Source organism: Hirundo rustica, chromosome 13 (assembly GCF_015227805.2).
Source record: "Hirundo rustica isolate bHirRus1 chromosome 13, bHirRus1.pri.v3, whole genome shotgun sequence".
NCBI classification, from domain to species: Eukaryota; Metazoa; Chordata; class Aves; order Passeriformes; family Hirundinidae; genus Hirundo; species Hirundo rustica.
In genome coordinates, this window is record NC_053462.1 from 9,263,007 (window position 1) to 9,284,115 (window position 21,109).

Sequence of the window (21,109 nt, forward strand, 5' to 3'; positions counted from 1 at the left end):
TTGCAAATGAGATATAGTTAAGATAATGTAGTCTAGCAATATGATATAACAAATCTACTAAGTATGCCATGATTTAATTTTTTATTTTTTTTTAATGGGGCAATTCAGTTTAGGAAAAAAAAAAAAATCAAAGCAAATTAACCTCAAACAAAGCAACCAAACCCCCCAAACCCTCAAGTACCCTTTTGTACTCAAATCTCTGCCAAGCTGAGCTCCACAGCCCGGGCTGAAGATGTGTTAGCTTGAGAGCATCACAGGGATTTGCTCTTTGGTACATTTTTCTTGCCTGTTGGGATGACACTCACTAGGTTTAACTGGTACATGTATTTAAATTCCCACTCTTGGCTTTGCTTGCAGATAGGCCACTGCTTGTGCTATTTCCACTGTTGATTTTTGAGCAGCTTCTGCTGCTCATGTAGCAAAGAGAATGAAATGTTGTAACTCTGATAACACAAGGCAACTCCTCTTCTTGTAGAAGCCAGCATTGTCCATGTTAAGGCATGGCAAAAGTGCAGTATTAGATAAGCATTTGCTTTGAGTTTTCTAGAGCTCCAGAGGCTGTGATCAATTATTACTTCTGGTTTTAAAGCAGATTCCTCTGGAGTCAGGTCCTCTCAGCATTTGTTCCTGTGCAGTGCTGGCTGCTTTAATCATTGTCTACTTGGGGTGAAAGGAGATTAGAAGCTCTCAGCAGGCATTTGTAGGGTGTTCCTCAGAGCTTTCACTTTTTGTAAGTAGGATCTGAAGCTGGGATCTATCACTTTCCCATGTTAATGTCTCACTGTCTTCAGGAGAGGAGGAATGTGTTTCCCAGCTTTGTGTTGACAGCACTAATACATATCAAACATTTCAATTAAATAAGTTTAAGTAGTCCTGTGCCTTTGTCTTATGGCCGATGACAAGATTTTGGCTCATCACCACTTCCATTTAACAAAATGAGACCTGTTACTTTTAGGAACAGGAATCTTGGGAAGCTTGATATCCAGCTTTCCTGCACTAGTGTGTTTGCTGCCCGCCAGCAACTGCTTGGGCATAATTCAGTGTGATATGAAGATGGCAGAGAATCTCAGCAGAACCTGTGCTCCTCATGCTACAGTAGTACAAACTGAGACTGTGAGACATAAGCAAAATGCCTTGCTGTTTTAACCATTTAACCATTACTCCTAGAGTAGATAGGATTGTTTGAAATTATAAGGCATTTTATATAATTTCCTTCAAATTATTTGATACCTTTACAAATATTAAAGATTTCCTAAGGAAGACTGAATAATTTCTAATAGGTCTAAACCTTCTTAGCAAATATCCTTACCCTGTTTTAATTTTCTATGATGGTTCATCCACACTACTTAAAGAGCAAATCAAAAACTTCTGCTGTGATTTTAAATTCTTTTCAATTGCAGTTGGAAAGGTAGATTTTTCTTTAATACTAAAAGATGGCAATTATCTTGAAATGAGGTTCAGACTGAATCTTGCTGATGATTACAGAGATCACGCTGCATTTTAATGAGAGCATAAAGTAAGCATATTAGAACTTTTGGGGTTTCTTACTTATGTCTTAAACATACTAAATCTTTGGGTTTTTAAAGATAGTTTCTGTTTTTAATTTTTTTCTTGTTAGAGGCAGTAGAAGTCTTAAATATTTATTGTACCCATTGGCCTGGATATGTGTGAGATACATATCACAGCAGAAGGGTTTGTCATACATCAGTACAGTGATGGAATAAAAATGCTGGGTTTTCCATATTCACTCTCTAATACTCATTTTCTACATTGAATATCATTATAGTCTTACCTGTTCTAACACCAAGGACCTGTCTGCCAGGGAGGACTCTGTGGAATAGGTGAGAGCACAGCCATTTCCCAGCTGAATGCTCTTGTACCTGCTGAGCTGCTGTGTGTGAAGGGGATTTACTGTACACAGGGGTTGTCATGCAGGCTGGTAATTTTCAGCATATGAAAAAAATGATTCATTCTCCATTAGCTGTTCACTACTTAATAAAGCTATAGTCTGGACTACTTTTAACTATTTATATTACATCAGCTCGCAGAATTATCCAAATTAACCAGATAACAATGTAAGATTGTAGTAAAATACAATCCTCACTCCCATAAAAGGTAAATGAGTTGTAAATATAGACAGAGACACCAAATGAATTGTTGACAGGTATATTGGAAGCGTATGAAGAGTCCAGTAATAGGATTTTGGGTTCCTGTAATACAGGAATGCAGTGCTGTGGGCAGGCTGCTCTTTGCCCTCTGCGCAGACAGCACAGCCTTGGCTTGTGTTGTGTACCCACAGTTCTTTCAACAGCCTTGTGAAAGCTTCTGTCTGCATTTCTGTCTCTCCTTCTACCCTCATGACCTATGAACCAATGGGCCACTTGCAGGGAGAAGAAGCAAAAGAAGTGGAGCACTTTGGGATAAGTTAGTTCTTCAGATGGGTAAAAGAAATACTCTGTGACACAAAGTGAAAAGCTATGGAAGGAGTTCCATAGACAGGTCTCTGCTTCGTAAGATTTGTGCCCTGACTTATGGGAGAGATCAATCAGCAGTTGCACTTTAAGGGGCAGATAAACACTGAAGACACAAATCTGCAGAAAACCAGATTGTCCTAGCTGAAATGCTCAAAACTTCATTTTTAAGCAAGCTGTACGTGTGTATTATGGACTTCCTACTTCAGCCAGATCCTTATGCAGTAGCTGAAAGGAAGCCTGGGCAAAGATGTATTTCACATGATGCAGGTCCAACCCCCTTTTGCTGGGAAAGTGACCCAGGCACCAGCTGTATCACAATGTTGCAGGTAAGGAGAAGTCGAAGTTTCATCCTTTGGAGTTCATGAGAACTCCAAGGAGAAACATGGAAACATGTAGCATGCAACAAAGAGGAAAAGGGCATATGGACATACCTTAAAAAAATAACTCAAAAGCCAGTGAGTGACCTGTTCTGCAGCCCCTGTTTTAAAAAATATATATATAGACTTCTAGAACAGAACTACTATTTCATGTTCCTGCAGAGAGAAAAGATTCCAGTGACGAGGATATATTAAACATTGCTCATTTCTGTGCTGGGACAAAATCTCACCACCATGCTGAAGTGCACTGGAGTTGAATGAACATTTTCCAGGAAAGTATTTGCCACATAATTTAGAGACCTATAAATTGGAACTGCTCGGTAAAGTAACCGAGGAGTCTCTTAATGCCCAACTTGTGTTCCTGTATTCATTTTTTCCAGTTTCTGTCTTAATCTAGTGAAGTGAATATCCCAAAGACCTATTTTACTCACTAACAGAAGTAATATTAATAGGGAAAATGTATGGGACTAAGCAGGTAATAAAAACATAGACTCTAGAGAAGCTTCTTCCAGACAACCGTCTAAATTATTATTAACACCACCATTTCTGTTTTAAGTATTTGTCAAGAAAGGCTTCATCATCATATAATTGTTTTCAAATTATTTATTTTTATCCTCTGCTGGTATTTGCAATTAAATTCTAAAGAGAACAGACGTTACTGTTCAAGGGCTGAGTGCTAATCTTGTACTTAAAAGGGCTTTTTTCCTTGGCAATTTGAGTAAGCTCAGCCAGACATAGGATGCTGTAAAATCTCCAAAGCATCCACTCTATGCCATAGTTTTTATGTAACTGATTTTATGGGTTTTAAACTTAGAAATTATGTGTTTTACATCAAAGAAATTGCACAGTTCAGGGGGATACAGAATGCTAGAAAGAACCTGCTGCAAAAAATACATGTTGCAGTACTGATACCACAAGTTTGCTAAATGCTGGGGAAAGGTGTGTTTATATATCAGGTTGATATGTCAGTCCCTTGTATTGTTCTTTATAATCTCTTAATCTAAACTTTTAGTAATCATGGCAGTGCAACATTTCCAGCCTGGCTGCAGTAGGCATCACATCATGGATTATGTGTCTTCCACAGCCAGGTCAGAATCAGTTTATGAATACATTACTTCAGCCTTTTCTTTTGTCTCCTGTAGAGGCACTCTGCTGTTATATCTGTGGCCATCCATAATTATATAGGCTGCTGTTTCTAGTTCAGTTGAAGTATCATTAACAGGTATTCTAGAAGGGCCTAAAAAGAAGATCCAATCTTTCTTGCAGTCTTTTTACAGTTCCAGATTTTCATCTAGCATGAATTTGAGTGAAAAATTTTGAGAGTAATTAAGTTGCTGATAAGAAAGAATTTTTGTGATCCCTCTGTTTCTAACCAACTTAGCTCTGCTAATTTTAGAAGCATTCTGTGGTATTTGTGTCTGTCTGTTTCTTGAGGCTTTGGCTCCGCAGGGAGTTACTCAATAACAACAATTTCTGAATGCTGACTGCAATCTAAACATTTTGGTTAACTTAGGACATCTCTGAAAGAGTAGGATCAGGCCATAGGTATCATTTAGGGAGGAGGAGGAGACAGTGGTACCATCTTTTATTCTCTGAGAAGAAAAAGGGGTAGCCTTGTAGCTTAGAAGACAGAAATTTTTCAGAATATCAGGACTCCAGCATCTAATTCTATGACAATTTAAGTGTTTGTGTAAAAAACAAATTCCTTTCAGAGAACATCTGGAGGGGAAAAAAGTTCATTCCTCTATGTTATCCTAACACGGTGTTTGAGCTTGAGTATAGACTCTGTCCTGAGTCGGGAAAGAAGGGATTTTTTAGATGGGTTTTCTCCATCAAGAATGATTGACATGAGTACCAGCTTAAAAAAATAATGCATCCAATATTATGAAAGGCACCTCTGCTGTCATGGGAGGCTAAAAAAGCTGGCCTGAGAAGTCCCACTCTGCTCCATAAGTAGTGCAGACATTTTGCCCTATTGCCAGAGATGTTTTCAGTGCTGTGGACTGATCCATGCTGGGACAATCCCAGCACAAGTGGAACACTCTGCAGGCTTCCTTGGTCGCTCCAAGCTTGCCTTTGCTCCTGGAAGTGCAGACTGTCAGGCCTGCTGGCTGCCTGTGGGACTCTGAGAGCTGATGGCATGTTCACAGCTCGGAGCTGTGCAGACCTTCTGCTGTGCCTGCTCAGCCCAGCGGCAGGGCAGCACTCTGTTTAGAAAGAGTGCATGAGTTTTCATGTTGAAACTCAGCTGGTGTCTCCCCTTGGTACAAATATTTATTGTTACTAATGTTGCCAATACTTATTATGGATATTTTTGTTTAATTCATGTATGTAACTCTGAGTTGCTAATGTAGAAATGGAAGCTGATAAAGCCCTCAGATGAACATGTTTAGGTTGCAAACAAACTTTTTTTTTTCCATTCTGAGGAGGTGAGAGATGCAGTTATCCTGTTGTTTCAGAAGTGATGCCAGATCCCTAGATAATGTCTGCCCACAAGAAATGTGAGATACATCTGAGCAGGATAACAACAAAGTGCAGCAGAGATAAAGAACTGATGCTGTTTGAAAGGCATATCCAGTGTCATTTTCTAAAAGACTAGATAACATTAGCTTCAAGCCAAACACAAAAGATAGTGATCTTTTTTAAAAGAGGTGAGCATGTGTTTAACAGCTGATCAATTTGCTACCATACAAAGAATTAGTAGGAGGAAATTAGGAAAAGTACAAGAGCTTTGTTGGCTAATCCATGTTCTTTTTGTGCTCCTTTCTAATTTAGATCTCCATTTTATATTACTCTTTATTTCCAATTTTTTGCTCTTTACTGCACCGTTACCTTTATTTCAATATCATTAATTCATTTTGATCTTGAGCACAGTTGGTTGCAAACTGCTGTCTCTCTGTTACAAATTGATTTGTCCTTTAGAAAAAGGGAGACAGACAGAAATGTCAGACTTGTTTCACAACGGGAATGTTGAATGTAAGACTTGGCTCCAATACAGTGTCCACCCAGTGGTTCTATGAATAAGTGTTTATAGATTGTACTGAGCTTTCTAGCCAACTCCTAGTGTCTCCTATAATTGCTACTGTAGGAAACAAAAATGTTCATCTGAAAACCCAAACTCTTCATTTAAGCTGTGCAGAGCTATTATTCTGCTTTATGTGTAGTTTGCTAAAGGACGATAAACTTATGTGTTTCAAGAATACAGAAATATGAAATTGACTCACCGCAAATTTTGTTTCAACTTCAGTGACAGTTCACAATATGGCTCTGCTTACTTGACTTCTTTTAGGGCCTTTCTGGTTTTTGGTATTTTGATGGGAGTTGAAAGAAGTAGTCAAAGTACCATGATCTTGGTATTTTGTGAGTGTCTTCTCTTAATTTTGGAGTTTCTACTCCAAAACCTTCTATCATTGTGTCTGCATACATTTTTTCCATTGTAATTCCTGGTGTTTAAAAATGTAGAGAAGATTAGTTTAGAAGAAATGGAAAGAAATAATCTGATAAAAATCCTCACTATATTGACAAAAGTAGTGATTTGCAGCAGGCAAAGTAGCCAGGAACAGCTATAAAAGGTCTCTCTAAAGGGCAGTGGAAGAATGTGCAGAAGTACATATTTGTGTCTGGCATATGGGATCATGCAAGCGATGAATTATGGGGTTTTTTTGTTGTCATTTGCATTAAGCAAATGCACATGAATTGGTCCGTATAGCTTTAGCTTGATTGATATTGGTGATTGCTCTTTGAATGTATTAATATGGGCCATATGCTAAATCTATCACTAGCTCAAAGTCATAGTCTCTAAGTAAAACAGTTACTAAATGCTACAGTGACAAGCGTAATTAAAAACTCTGAGATACATGTTGTAGAAACTGTCATTGTTCCACAGTGCCACTCTGCTTTTTAAATAAAATGGGTCCTATCTAAACACACAAAAAGCTATACAATAAAAAAAGGGGGAAAATGAGGAAAAAATTGTATACCACCTGCTGATGTGTGAATTGGATAGTATTGCAGGAAATGACATGTGTTAAATTACTCTGATCATAGAAGGAAGAAAAGTTAGAAAGTAAATGATTTATTTCAAAACACTGAATTAGAACATAGCATGTGTTCAATGTGAAACGCAAAAGCTGAATTCAATATAGTATTGGCCACTGACACTTAAAGTTTGAACAAATGCAATGCTTCTAAAATTTAGGCATGAAGTAATAGAACATATTGCTATAATGTGTGCAAAGAATTAAAGATTATACTTTATTATATTTATATCCCTTGTCTGAAAGCCTTTCAGCCTTAAAGCCCATTTGTATAGGAGCATGTGTGCAATGTGTGTGCTTGTGCATAGAAATACAATCAGAGTTTTCAAGAGGTTCATGGACAATGACTTGTGGCTTTATATCCAAGTGTCGGATACAGACTTTTTTACTGCTTATCCACAGGAAGGTAATTTTTTAACTTTACCCTTTGTATGTGCTATTCAGCAAAAAAATGGAAGAAGAATTCCAGAAGCTAATGTACTCGTTCATGTAATGCAATTCCCTCTATATTTATGATCCTTTAATTGAGACATATTGCTGTGTATCGAAAATGTCAAACTGCTATTTTATATTAGAAATATTAATCGCAAAGCTTGGCAGTTTGTAATATCACAGCACTAGAGGAGGCAGCCTTGGTCATAGGAAAATGTCTTTCCAAAAGTCTGTTTTGCTAAGAAATTGTCAATGCAGAATTTTAGAGAGAGTGGGGGTGGTGGGATGACACAGGACAAAAACAGAAGTTTAAATCTGGATTTGCTCAGAAAGAATGCATTTAGTGTCCAGAAAGTTCCAAGTGTTCTTTCAAGAATGCGCAAAGATTTGGCTTAAAATCTGCTTTAACTCGGGTCTGAACTGACAGATGGAACTGATAAGAAATTAATAAAAAACCCTATAATGATGGAAAAAAATATAATAATCTGTATAAAGAATTCATGAAAGAAAAAATTTAGATGGAAAGGTAGAGTTCTCAGAGGAAAATATATAGTTGATATGGCTACGAAAATGGGTCACTTAGGAAAAGATTACATCCTAGTTGTAGCTTTGCCTGTTAGTTTGCAGGAGTGGCAAGATCACCAATAAAGTCTTAAGACTGCAGTGTGCTTTCACTATTTATTTTCTGTCCTGGGAAGGATGCAGGACATTATACTCATTACATTAAGAAAGCAAAGAGTTTGAAGCCATTTAGTAACCAATGAAAATATTAACCATCATTTAGGTCTAAACAATTTTTACAACATCCATGGTTCTGCTGTTTGAATGTTCTATCTAGTTCAGAAGCTCAAATTTATGTGCTGTGACAAATCAAGAAAGGTGCTGAAAAGAGAGATAAGATGGTTGTAGTGTTTCCTCTCCACAAGAAAGATTCTTTATTCTGTGTAGTTATCTCATCCAGGAAGTAAAATCATAGCGAGAATCATCAGCTGGAAACTGAAACATAATAAATTCAAATGAGTGGTGCTGATTAACCTTGAACAAACTTAAGGGAGTGCAGAGGTTTTCCTGCTCATGACAAGCTGCTGTCAGTACTTGGTGCCTTTTTGGAACACAAAAGATTTTGAGCTCAATACTGGAGCAACTAGTGACTTGCGGTATACAAGGTCTTACAAATGCCTCTACCTTAAAACATTGCAATTTATTAATCTTGGAGAGGGGGAAAGGAAGTTGAAAATCTGTTTTGTTCCCTATAAGACAGTGGGCAAAAGCCAAGATGTTTCTCTGCTGAAGAGAGGCAGCAGGTGAGGCTGGCACAGGGGCTGGGGATGGCAGCCGAGGGGCAGGGCCGTGCCCAGCTGGTACTGCAAGGACAGTGAGCAGCTGGCTTTTCAAGGGGTGTTCTTCAGATGATTTTCTCTTAGTGGCTGTTCCTCAGGGCTGTTCCTGCTCTCCTCTGGCTGCAACTCTGAGCATACTGAGAGCACTGCTGCTCTTGTGCATAGTCAGAGTTGTGGAAAACTTTAAAACTAACATCTGCCAGCAACACATCATTTCCTGTGGTTGTCCTAGCCATGGATTTTTTACATTGCTCTGCCTTCCCTCATGCACATTGCTATGCCCTGCTTGCACTTCTTCCCTCTCCTCTTATTCCCGGTCCAGGTTAGCTTTAATAGAGAGACCAGCTTGCACTGCTGATCACTGGGGTTTTTTTCTCCCCCTAAACTGTATGGAAAGATTAGGTCAAGTTGCTCCTCTTGTGCTGGCTACTTGTGCTCAGTATGTGACATTCCTCTACAGTTGTTCTGATTATGCCACGTCCTACTTCATTCCTCAAACTCTGCTGAGCCAGATTTGCAGGAGTCTCCTTTTCCTCTGCCTTGCTTCATTCAGATAAGCAGATCTGCCCATCTTTTAAATGGTGAATATTGACATATCTAGAGCAGTAGTAACCGGGCTTTTTACTGCTGTCAGCAGCTCGGATCATCCAACACTGTTGTGCTGTGCACCCAGCAATGAGAAAATGAGGAAACCACAGAAGTACAGCGGTGTTCCAAGTAACTCTTGTTTACCACTGGGTATAAACATCCATGGCTTTTCTATTTAGATATGCTGTCTCTCTCTCCCTCTCTCTCTCTCTCCAGTATTCTGATGGTTTCTGCAGCAGATCACAGGAAAGGACTTTAAATTGTGCAACTAAAACTAATTTTTGAGTTCAAACACCACATGAAATGATCCAGAGTGATGATTATTTTTGATAAACCAATATATATACAAATATATTTTTCAGGGTTTTTTTTTTTTTTTAACTCCGAATTAAATTTGTTGAGGCATTTGCACAAAAAGGTTTTGAAACAAAAAGGAATCTTTGACTGGATTCTAGTTCTTCTGGCAGAGTGGCAAAGAATATACTCTCCATCCCACTGAGCTCAGTGATTTCATGCTTAACCCACAAAACAGAAGGAAAATATAGGCCAAGAGTTTGGGAAACTGTATTTACAGAAACACTGGTAAAAAATCCAGGATGGGTAGGGCAGGAGGGTTTGATTTAGTTTGTTTTTTTCTTCTCCTTGGGAGCTTGTATCTGGGAAGGAAAGATGGATTGAGAGAATGGTGTCGTGAGGAATGCGTAGCCCTCTGAAATACTGTGCTCATAGCATGAGTACGTGTAAAGGCTGCTCAATAAACAGAAGAATTTGGGAAACACCTAAAGAAATAATTGACCAGCAGGTATACCGAAACAAGAACAACAGTGCCACCCCTGAGAGATGGAAAAGCAAAGTGTAATTTTGACACCTCAAAAAAATTAATGAAATATTGACTCCAGAAACAAGTGGGGCTTTGTAGCTGGTTAGGGTTTTGTGGGGTGAGGAGAGGAGGAGATGGAGTGGTGGTACAGAAAATATTAGACATTTGTGAATCATTCACAGTTTAATGTGAGTCCACCCATTTTACTGAAGGTTTGAAAAAGCTGTTGCATGTGGAGGCTTTTATTGAAAAGGTCACAAAGTTGTTGCATCCTACAAAATATCCATATTTGCTTTTGTAACTGGCAGAACACATAGGGTCCTGCATGACAATACTCAGCTCAGGAGGGGGCCTGTGCATCTTAATTTTCTTTAGTACAGTAATGATCCAGTCTGAGATAGGAATTCGTGTTTAGCAATTCTGATTTAATTTACAACTCAGCTAGAATATAATTATTTTCTGATTATACTTAGGATTTTTTGATAAAAGATTGGTTTTGAAGTTTGTAGGAAGAGGAAACGCTCAAAACTTTTTGTAGTCAACATTTATTTCTAGAGAACTGATTCTTCTGCTAATGCAAAGTATTAGCAGAATGATGAATTTTTTTGAGTTTTGTTTACCTTAATGTCAGAATTAATTCAAGCTGAAGGTAGGTAAGAGCTCATTACAAATTTTAAACCCTAATGCCCACCCAGAAGTTTTGTTAATTTGTACTGATGACTGAAAGATTTGCAAATTAGCTAGAAAATGTTATTAGAAACAACACAAAATTATCATAAAAGGTCAATGCTTTCATTGCCAAAGACGGCATAGGATTTGGATATTTATTATGAAGCTAATGTATTAGCAAACATAGAAAATAAAGACTTATGAGACATCAATTTAGCACCATATTGCTGCTGGAAGCAATTCTTATATACCTGTACCTCTACTAGTGCGTATTTTCTGTGGTTTTTTCTCTTGTGTAGTTGCCAGGAAAATCCCTGAGGGGAATCATACAGGAAATGTGGAAGACCAAGATGCCGCCTGTGTGTTGGCAGCTCTCACCTCTCTCCTTGTCCAGGCTTTTTACTGCATGTGTCAAGACTCTGAAAGGTTCACTGCTCTACCATGGAACTTCTCTCTCTTAATCACCATTAATTTCATAAATATAATATAATGCATTTCTTTTTTCCTTAGTAAATCTCATTAGAACTGTAATAGTATTATCAAGGCCATGAGCCTTGTCCTTTCAAAGCAGATGCAGTATGTATATCTGGTTCATGGGAGAAACCCTCATGTACCCCTGAGTAGCACATTTATCTGCTATCTAGGAGGCATCAGACAAAATATTACAACTCCTCCACTGGTTTCTCAGGAATCAAAGGTACAAGCACAGGGTTATTATCGTATAAAAAAACCTTCATCTGATCTCGCATCAGTATGGCTCAGAAATCTCCATTAGAGGAAGGAAGAACAGATGATTTTCAGAGACAGACCCTTCTGTTCCTCTTCCAAAGCATGATTCCTTTCCTCACACTCTGATTGTACTCCCATGTCTCCATCCCAAGTCATTTCTGGGAATGCATGCTGCAGTGCTAGGAACTGTCACTGTAGCTCCTACTCTGAAGCAGTAACCAGTGCTGGCACAAATTCTAGACATAGCATAGACTCTTACAAAGTTAATTTATCACCATAATTGTATTCCATGTTACCCTGCAGAAATCAAATGCTGGCAGACGTATTTCCTCCTCAAAACCCAGATTTTAGGCTGCTCTTCTGGCTTAGTCATGCCTCTGGTGCCAGGGTTACAAGTCCTGCACCAAGAAGTTCACGTACTGACCCAGAAACCAGTGATGCTTCTGCAGAATCGTGCACCCTCCCTGTCTCCTGACTGTCACAGCTGTTTTGAGGACGTTGAGTACAAGAGCAGCAAGCTTCCTGTTGTACTTACAAGTGAACTGTTTTTGACAGCTATCACTGACAAAAAAAAAGAGATGGAGAGTACTATAGTGTAGCTCTATATTTTTTTTTCTTCTTTAAATGGGTGCAGTTTCTGTATTTTCTGACAGAACCACAGTGTGCAGAACAAGAGGCAGCAGCATCACTCACCAAGAGCTTGTTCACCTCAGTGCCTCCAGCACGGCAAGGCTGCCTCACCTGCAAGGGCTTAAGAGATGGTGAAGCCTCTAAAGCTGTTGTTAGGTTTGGTGGAGAGATGCACCTTTCAAATGAGTCTTTATACCTTTATACATTTCAAAATAACAACGCTAGAATATGGGTGTGAATACTTACTCCAGAATTAGGGCCCAGTTTATGTGTAATAACTTGCAATTTCTGCAAGAGGTATTGACCACATGGATGACATGCATGGATGTAGCTCGAGGGCTTGTCACGATAAAGCTTTTCTTTGAGCAGGGAAAAGAGCACAATGGTCTGAGGTGGTGGTTCTTGTGTAGCAGCATCTGTGTTAGCTGAGGCGCAGGTCTCCTGTAGTTTGGGATACTGCAGAAATTGTAATTTTACCTGTGTAGGGGCAGAGGGGCCGGGGTGCAGGGACCCCGTGAGGGGAGTGCAAGGCTGCCCCAGCCAGTTCCCGCCATGGGCCACTGCTGCAGCCTCTGTGGAATGTGTGTAAGAGCAAACAGAGCCCCACAGGCGGGTGTGAGGGAAAAAGTGTGAGGAACAGCCCTGGTAGCACCCAACAGAGAAAAACAGGTGTGAGAAAGGTATTTTAGTCTTTGTTTCTCACCATCAAAGCCTTCTAATTAGCAATAAATCAATTTTCCCTCTGTCAAGTCTGTTGTGCCTTTGATGGCAATTGGCGAGTGATCTCCCTGGCTTTACCTCATACCATGAGCTTTTCAGTCTCATTTCCCGCCCTGTCCTGTTGAGGGGGGAGTGAGGGAGTGGCGCTGGGTGACTGCTGGCCAGCTGGGTCACCCACCACAGCTGCCTTGACATAGGGCTCTAAAATGTTCTGATGTTGCATCAAAATACATCCATGGTTTCTGCTCTCAGCACAGTGTGTTTGGGGTTTATGACTTCATTCAAAGTAACACAAGAGTAAAATGAGTGCAGCTGAGGAGCCCTTGTGCCACGGAGCAGCCCTGGGGTGAGGGAGCGCGGAGGGGCCGTCACCAGGCCGGAGCCGTCACCAGGCCGGAGCCGTCACCAGGCCGGAGCAGCGCGGTGTGCACAGAGCTCTCACAGTGCCTGCAGGCCGTGCAGGAATTGCTGAGTTTGGGGCTGGGGCTGCTCTGTGAGAGCTCGAAGCACGGGGTGTGTGAGAGCAGCACCATCAGACAAGTGTTAAAGGCAGAGTGTGGTGGTTTGTCTGGTGGTTTGAAATGGAGTCAGGGACTCCCAGAGATAAAAGCTTTTGCATCTGACAAGCCCCACTTACGCACACCAACAACATATCTTTGTGGATTGGTGCTGAGGGAGGCTTGTGAGATGTGATAATGGTTTCCTCCAGCCCTCTTCCCTTCTTGGTCCAACTGAGTGCGTTTATCACCCTCCACTGCAATACCTCGTTGCAGAAACTCAGAGGCGACTTTAATCACAAGGATGAAATTCACCCTTGTGCAACACCAAGTGGAATTTGAGACCTTTCTTCACAGAGCTGAACTTAACCCTGAAGGAATAACAACTTCACAGATGATGCCAAACTTCTCTGATTTTTTTCAGACCACACAGTTTTTCTAGGGAAGTGACATGGTTAGAAATGGAGGAATGAAAACAGCAACCTATGGGCACAGCTATTGCATTAGAAAATAGTTAATAATGTTGCTATTTATGAAATACAACTTCCTGATGACTCAATAACATATCCTCATAGCTAATTAATAAATATTTTGAAGATTATTATGGTGTTGTCACTTACAGGCTTCTAACAGCTCCCTAGGGATAGGACAGCTAGTTAGATCAGCAGATCTTCCTCAATTAGGCCCCAATTTCACATCAGTATTAAAGCTTCTCTGTTGTAGATATTAAATATTAATTTCGATCCATGTAAGGGGTGAATGACTCATCTGCCTGTGCTTCCTGTTGATTTGCATGGAAAAATTGTAAGGATTAGAGAGAAATCTTACAGAAATACTTACGTGTGCCATTCCCGCAAGCATCTCAAATGTCTTAGTTTGTTTTCTTGACAGAGAAACTTGATTAAAATTCTCAGTATAGAACTTTGAGTCATATAAAAAGGATGATTTGTTAAGTATGTCTTTACATATTTTAGTGAAATTAATGGGCAGAAAATATTATCACCAGATTTCAATATGTTACTCTTTTAAAATAATGTTAATTTTCAAAAAAGAAGTGAAGTAGTAAGATACATGGTGGAGTAAGAAGTTAGTAGATGCTAGAAATACCTTTTATTTTGGTAATGCAAGCCTTTTCCTGTTCCTCTATTTAAAATGGTTGAATTAGATTACTAATGTCTCTCAAAGGATACTTAAACTAATCAGGAAAGAGCTTCCCTCCTCCCAGAAGGACCTGATAGGGTTGTCCCGTCTGCCGTGTATTATTTGCATTAGCAAAGAGCTTCTAGTACTACTTTAATGAGAAAAGATAATGGAATCATATATATTAATGGTCAAAGCCTGAGTAAGAGCTGATGCCCCCTGAAACAAGTTCTGAGTATGTCCTTTGTGAATCATTTCCTGCACAGATGTTTTTATTAAATGTATGTGGAGAATGCACCAGGCAATAGCACTTCCAGCATTAACAGGTTCACGTGCACTTGTCATGTAGTAAAGGCAAAATCCTCAGACCCATGGCATCCATAGCCTACAGCTTGTACCAGTTTCATTAAAGGTTAGATTGGATCTCCTTGTATGTCATAAATCATGGCATTCCACTTGGTTACAGCAACATGAGTTTTAATACATTTCTTTAACTAAAACAAGTTGCTAAGCCATACCCAATCCAATTTACTAGTGAATGCACCGCTCCACCTTAGAGTTTCTAATGGTTAATTTAAGAAAAAGGGAGTTGTATTTGTAACTCTAATTTGCTTTGTTTCAGCTTCTAGCAACTAAATCTTATTATCCCTCTTTGTAACAAGTATTTTCTCAGTTATGGTCACCAATCTTCTTTTGCATTCAGTTAACAGATAAAGCTCTTGGAATAGTGGAGGCCTAAAAACATTATCTCCAGTCCTCAAAACTTTTCTCGTTCTCTTTTGTGATAATTGATAAGTTAGGGTTTCTTAACAATTTATTGATTCTTCATCTTAAAGGGGAGAAAAAAAAAAATCTAATTCTTTAATATATGTGAGAGTGCCCTTGTGCAGAAAGTACTCTGATGACAAATAGAGTTGTGAGGTTTGTCCAAGACCATACTGCTGCTCTCACTTTGTGATTTGCAGTAGCTGCCAAGATTTCCTTTTCAGTTTGTCCTTCAGCCCTTCAGGGATGAGGGCTGGGTGAAATAGGGCACACCTCTTTTTTTCTGCCAAGCTTTGATTCCCAGTCCAACATGTGACACTTCATTTTCACTGCCTTGCAAATGTCACATGCATCTGTTTCTCTGTGTAGCAAATCTCAAGATTTACATAAGTAAATAGCTTTCAACATTCTTGATGCCAAACAATGTACAAACATGTTTGAAGTTGTTGAACTAAAAATTATATTTGACTGCCTGCTGTGAATAAAGATTTAAAAGACCAAAAATTTTATTAATGATTTCAGTGTAACATCTTCATACTGAGATGATTAGGATGACAGGTTAACAATGTATATTTAAGTTTTGGTTCCTTATTTTCAGTATGAACTTCTGAAGGAATTTGAACAATACTGCAGTGCCTTCATTCATCTGCAGGAGAGCCAAGGTGTCCTGTGAGCAGGAAATAGTGAGATATCCCAGACTTCTCCAATGGTTTGTTTTCATAAAGGGATTACTAAAGACAGTTGATTCTTATTCAAAACCTGCTGTGATTTTATTTAGGGGTGTAAATACATCTTCATATTTGCACATGGAGAAAAAGATTCTAGAAACTATACATTTAAAAACACAATATCACTACTGTTTAAGTTTACTGGGGGAAATGCCCACTGCTAATCTGACCATGTCAAGAATCCATTTCCCATGTGCTTTTCCAACGTCTATCTGTTGCTTTTTTTGTCTGTTCCTGACACAGTTAATTTAAGAGATGGTACCTTCAATGGTGCTCAGAAGGCACCTGTCACATATGGGACACTCCAAGATGTAACATAATGATGATAATTAGCCTCAGAACGGAACTGATGTGATAGTAAATGGGAAGCCTGTAGATCCCCACTTCCTCTAAAATCTGTCTGTTATCTTTAAATATAAGAGCTCGATTGGAAAAAGAGCATAAAAAGAGCTCCATGTGATAGCTGCAAGATGGAAATAAATGCCTGGCTATTAAAAAGAATAGGTGTCTATTATACAAATTATTTCAAGGATATGGAAAGACAAAAGAATAAAACTTGTTTACAAGTCCACATTAGCAAGACCCTAATTTAGACCCGTGCTTCTTTATCAGTGCCATATGTATGTAAACACGTGCAAATGTGACCAATATCATGATTTTGTTGGTAATTATTTTCAGTTGTTATTTAATTATACATAGTGCTTTACTTAAGCACTTTGTAAAAATAAGATCTTGGGAAAAAAATTGAAAGGTTTCAAAAGGAATAAATATTGTTCTGCGAGTTCAGCCTTTAACGTAATGTGCAAACCATTGGATTAAAAGCAACGGGTATCACAGGTCAACTGGACTCACTAATCACTACCTCAGCCAAAGAGATTGACTTTGTAGCTATCTGGCTGCAGTAAGAATAGTAAATCACTTCATAGTCTTTAAATTTATTCAGTTCACAGCTTGATCACTACTGTTTCACCTTTCCTCTGAAAAGCAGTAATGCTCTTTGCTTTGTCCATGAAATAGAAATTGTTCATGGAATCTCCTCACTATTTGTCTTAAGTGAATGAGCAATACAGTTTATGTCCACTGGTTTCTGAAATGAAGCACTGTCATAGCATGAATATTTCTGTTGAAAATTGGGAGGTGGGAATTTTTGCTTCGGTTTTTTTGGGTGTTTTTTTAGACAGCTTCTGACAGACAATTGTGCTGCTTTATGCATTACAGTTTCTGTACTTTGTTATCTGTGAAGACTGCCATAATGTAACTTTGCAGGTGGAGCTGCAGGCAGGCATCTTGTGAAGGATGAGCCTCCTGGGATACTGATTGCATTACCATGCTAAACAAAATTGCTGTAACAAAAATGTTTAGCCAAATCTCTGTAGAAAAAGGGTAGCTTTCATTCAAATGCATTTTCAAAGGGAATCTTTTGAAATGGACAAAGTACCTAAATATGCCTTTGAAGTAACTATGTATTTAGATGTAAGATGAAAAATAACTGTTGACGTACTATTTCAAGCTGTACAGTTTTAATTTTGTTAAGAATGAAAGTGATGTTTTTAATACTTGTTCGCACCACTGCGTCTTTGTGCCAAAACCACAAGTCTTTATGCCTAGGGCCAGGTTTGGAAAGATGGATTTAGAGAAAAAATTGGGCCTATAGCAAAGTACCACTATGCTGAGGCTGTGGGACTGAGCGTTTCTGTGGAAGGTACATGGAGATGGGGGCATATTCTTCCTGAAGCAAATTATCTTCTCCACTGACTTCACTGGTTTGGGCTAATGTCTTAAAAAAGCAAAGGGCTGCATCAAATATGAGCTACAGGCAGGTCTGCAACACCAAGTGGAGTAGCTGGTAGTACGTCCTTTTGTGGCAAATCTCTAGATAAAAATATGTTTAAATTTTCTGCTTTGATGGTGGGTATTTCCTCTCTAACTGTTAACCTAATAAATTCTGAGTTATAATTGAATGTGATTATCAACATCTGGTTATGTGAGCTGACTGCCTTGTAAAGAGGGAGAAATGGTTTCGTTTAGAAGTATTCTAGCTCACAAAATGGAGTTTGGAAGGTGCTGAATCCTTGCCTGAGTACATATTTCAGATCTTGTTAACAGCAAAACATGCTGCTATTAAACTATTAAATCAAGGGGGGTTGATAGTCCTTTGTAAATCAGTGGCAAGAAAAATAAAAGGACAAAAAATTATTGTTAATTTAAGCCAGAGTTTCCAAAGTTATGTCAGACGTGCAGTTGCATTTAAATTAGTATGTTCTACACATGCAGTTAAGTTGGTTGGAGTGCAGTTAATGAAATACAAGCATTGCCTTTCACATATGTCCTCCTGCACACTCAGATTTTAATGGATTGTTGTGCTTAAGGCATGATCTTCAAATCTGGAAGTGATGGGTTGGTCTCAAACATAGGAAAGCATGGTATTACTATAATATGTTAAAGACATCTTAAATGAGATGTGATAAAAGCTTTTCAGTTAGATATTTTAAATGATAAACTGTAGCATATTGCTTCTACAAAACAAGCAAGTAATAGCCATTCATTAATCTGTCATGTCATTATTATTGGGGGGTTGTGCATTTTGATAAGTACCTTTTCAGGAATTTTCTTTGGTAAAGAGGTTTCTCTGCCTTGATATTTTAGTCTATTTCCATCATTCTGACTGATTAGCCTGGGAGTTACATTAAATTCATGCATTTGGTAGTGAGAAGGTGTGAAGTTTGCATCCTATTGCAACAGAGACCATGTAGCAATAACAGTGAAATAAGCTGCATTATGGTAAAAGGGGCAGTTTCTTGTAGAACTGGGGACTGGGGTTTGGGAAAGACTACTAATATTTGCCTGGAAGAGAATACAGCTTCCAGGAGGTTGAAGTGTGCCTGACCTGGGGTGTCAGCTGCTCGATGCTGTCTGAGACAACAGAGCAGAGAACACAGGCATTTATTACATGTGTCAGTAGTAGATGAACCAAATGCAGGAATCAATTTATGTGGCAATGAATAAACATTTATATATGTCTTTATGGAGACAGAGAGATAGATATGCTTACAATTAAATGGTTTTTAAGAATGATGTGGGGCACAATGTGCTGTAATGCATATTCAGACTGGGATTCCTACACTTTCTTGGGGATCATGAATAACGCCAGCCTAATAAAAGAAGGAGAGAGAACACTCCTTGCAGGACAGAGGCAGACCTGCACATTCCTGTGTTCTGTGGTCCTGGACTTCTCTCCTGCAGGATGTAGGACTGCTGAGGCAGAAAAGAGCTGCTGTGTGAAATCCTACCTCACCCATGTTGTGTCTTTATGGGGGAGTCCAGATATTCTTGCTTAAAGTCTGTCTCTGAAAGCCACCCCCTTTTCCCTGGGGCAATGAAAACCACAGCCAGTAACTAAAGGGAAGTGGGGGACTCAGTACTCTCTAGGTGAGAAGGAAAAAAATCTATGAAGTGTTTCCATGGTACTGGTTTTCTATCTCTCTTCCAGACCCTCAGAATATTCCAGTTTAGTCATACTTATTATCTGCTTCTATTTCTTCATTTCTCCAACTAATGTGCATTAAAAATGTTCACTTATCCACCTGGGCTCAATGGAGCTTTATATACCATATGTATTTCTGTAAAGTCTGAAACTATTTTTATATTACTTCAGGTTTTCAATTAACCTTGCTTCCACATATTTCACAGCATTAAAAGCAGTTTAGTGTTAAAAAGAACTCACACCTCCTCTCCTTCCCTCATAAAACATTAAAATGCAGCTTTCCTATACTGTATGAAACCTTGCAGCAGCTGAGTTACATAACCAATTTGATTCCAGATTTACATTATTTTGGGGAAATAACACTAGTAGTGGTTTTCCAGTCTTTCACTTCACTGTTAGATGTACTTGCAGGTGTTGCTACGCTGAGCTGCATTTCTTCTTAGTGAAGCATGAACATCAATTCAAGGTGGATAGATGCATCTTTTTGATGGATGCATATACATCTAAAGAGATAAAAATTTATTATTGCTATTTTGGAAAATTCTGTTAGATTCAATGCATTTACATGGAAATAGATAAAGAGTGGATTCGCGAAGGTGAGGAAAAATGGTGAGAAATCTCATTCTAAATTGTTATATTTGGTGCTACCGGATTTCTTCTGTTGTGTCATGAAAATAGTTTGCACAGACTAATGATGTGTAAATTAATGAGTATTTTATGATAATCTATTCAGTCAAGTTAAGGTGTAAAATTAAGCATTGGATTCCTAGAGAATTTTTAGGGCATTACCAATTCAAGCATTAGTTTCTCTTTCTTATCTCTAAAGTTTTGAAAGTATTTTGAAAGTGTCAATATTTGCTTGAGATTGTTCCTCTTGCTAAGGTCTTTCTCTTTGTTGTACTGAATACCATCTGTGACACACAACTCAGCAAGCTGAAGTCATGACTACTATCACAGATCCTTGTGATTTGCAATATGAATTTCATTTTAGGGAACCATCAGTTATGTCCTCTCAATTGATTGTTTCCATCTAAATGTGCATTTGGATGTCACTGGAAGAAGTCTTTCTTAGCTTTTTCACTTATATTTTTTGACCATTTTCATTGTCACTCCTTTAGTCTCAGCTCCTGACTTTGCCAAAACAGTGTAAAATTTCATCTGAATGCTTAATATGAAAATACCTTCATTTAAAAAAAAAAAAAAAAATCTGTTATCAATGTCTTAAGTAGTTTACTTTCACTAAGCTTTCTGGACCATTAGTACCACTATTATCCTCAAGTTATCTTTGCTTCCCAGGACTATAAATTCGCCTTATAGAAATTATAACATTAACTTTCTCAGACATTGTATCAGCCATTTGTCTGACAATATTTTTAGGGGCTCACGGCTGCCTCTACTCGAAACTCAGTGCTGAAAACCATCTGCATTGTCAGAAATGTGATATGCATCTTTCTAGCCTTAGAATGGGCTTGACCATGAAAAGATGGAAATTTCTACCCAAATCACCAACTCTTCACATCCTCACACTGAAATATGTCCCATGAATATAAAATATTTCATATGTTTTTCCTCAAAGTACAAATCATGGTATTTTTCTGAGATAAAAAGCATAGTGGAACAAATATGCCCATATCTTTCAGCCAGTTCAGGTGTCATGTCTGAATATAAACCAGGTATTC

The 21,109-nt window shown here is 38.6% G+C and overlaps 1 protein-coding gene across 3 annotated transcripts in view; it reads left to right on the forward strand.

Annotated features, from left to right (window-relative positions):
• The window catches only part of SEMA6D (semaphorin 6D), a 210,370-nt gene that overhangs the window by 54,593 nt on the left and 134,668 nt on the right, over positions 1–21,109 (forward strand). The window lies entirely within an intron of this gene.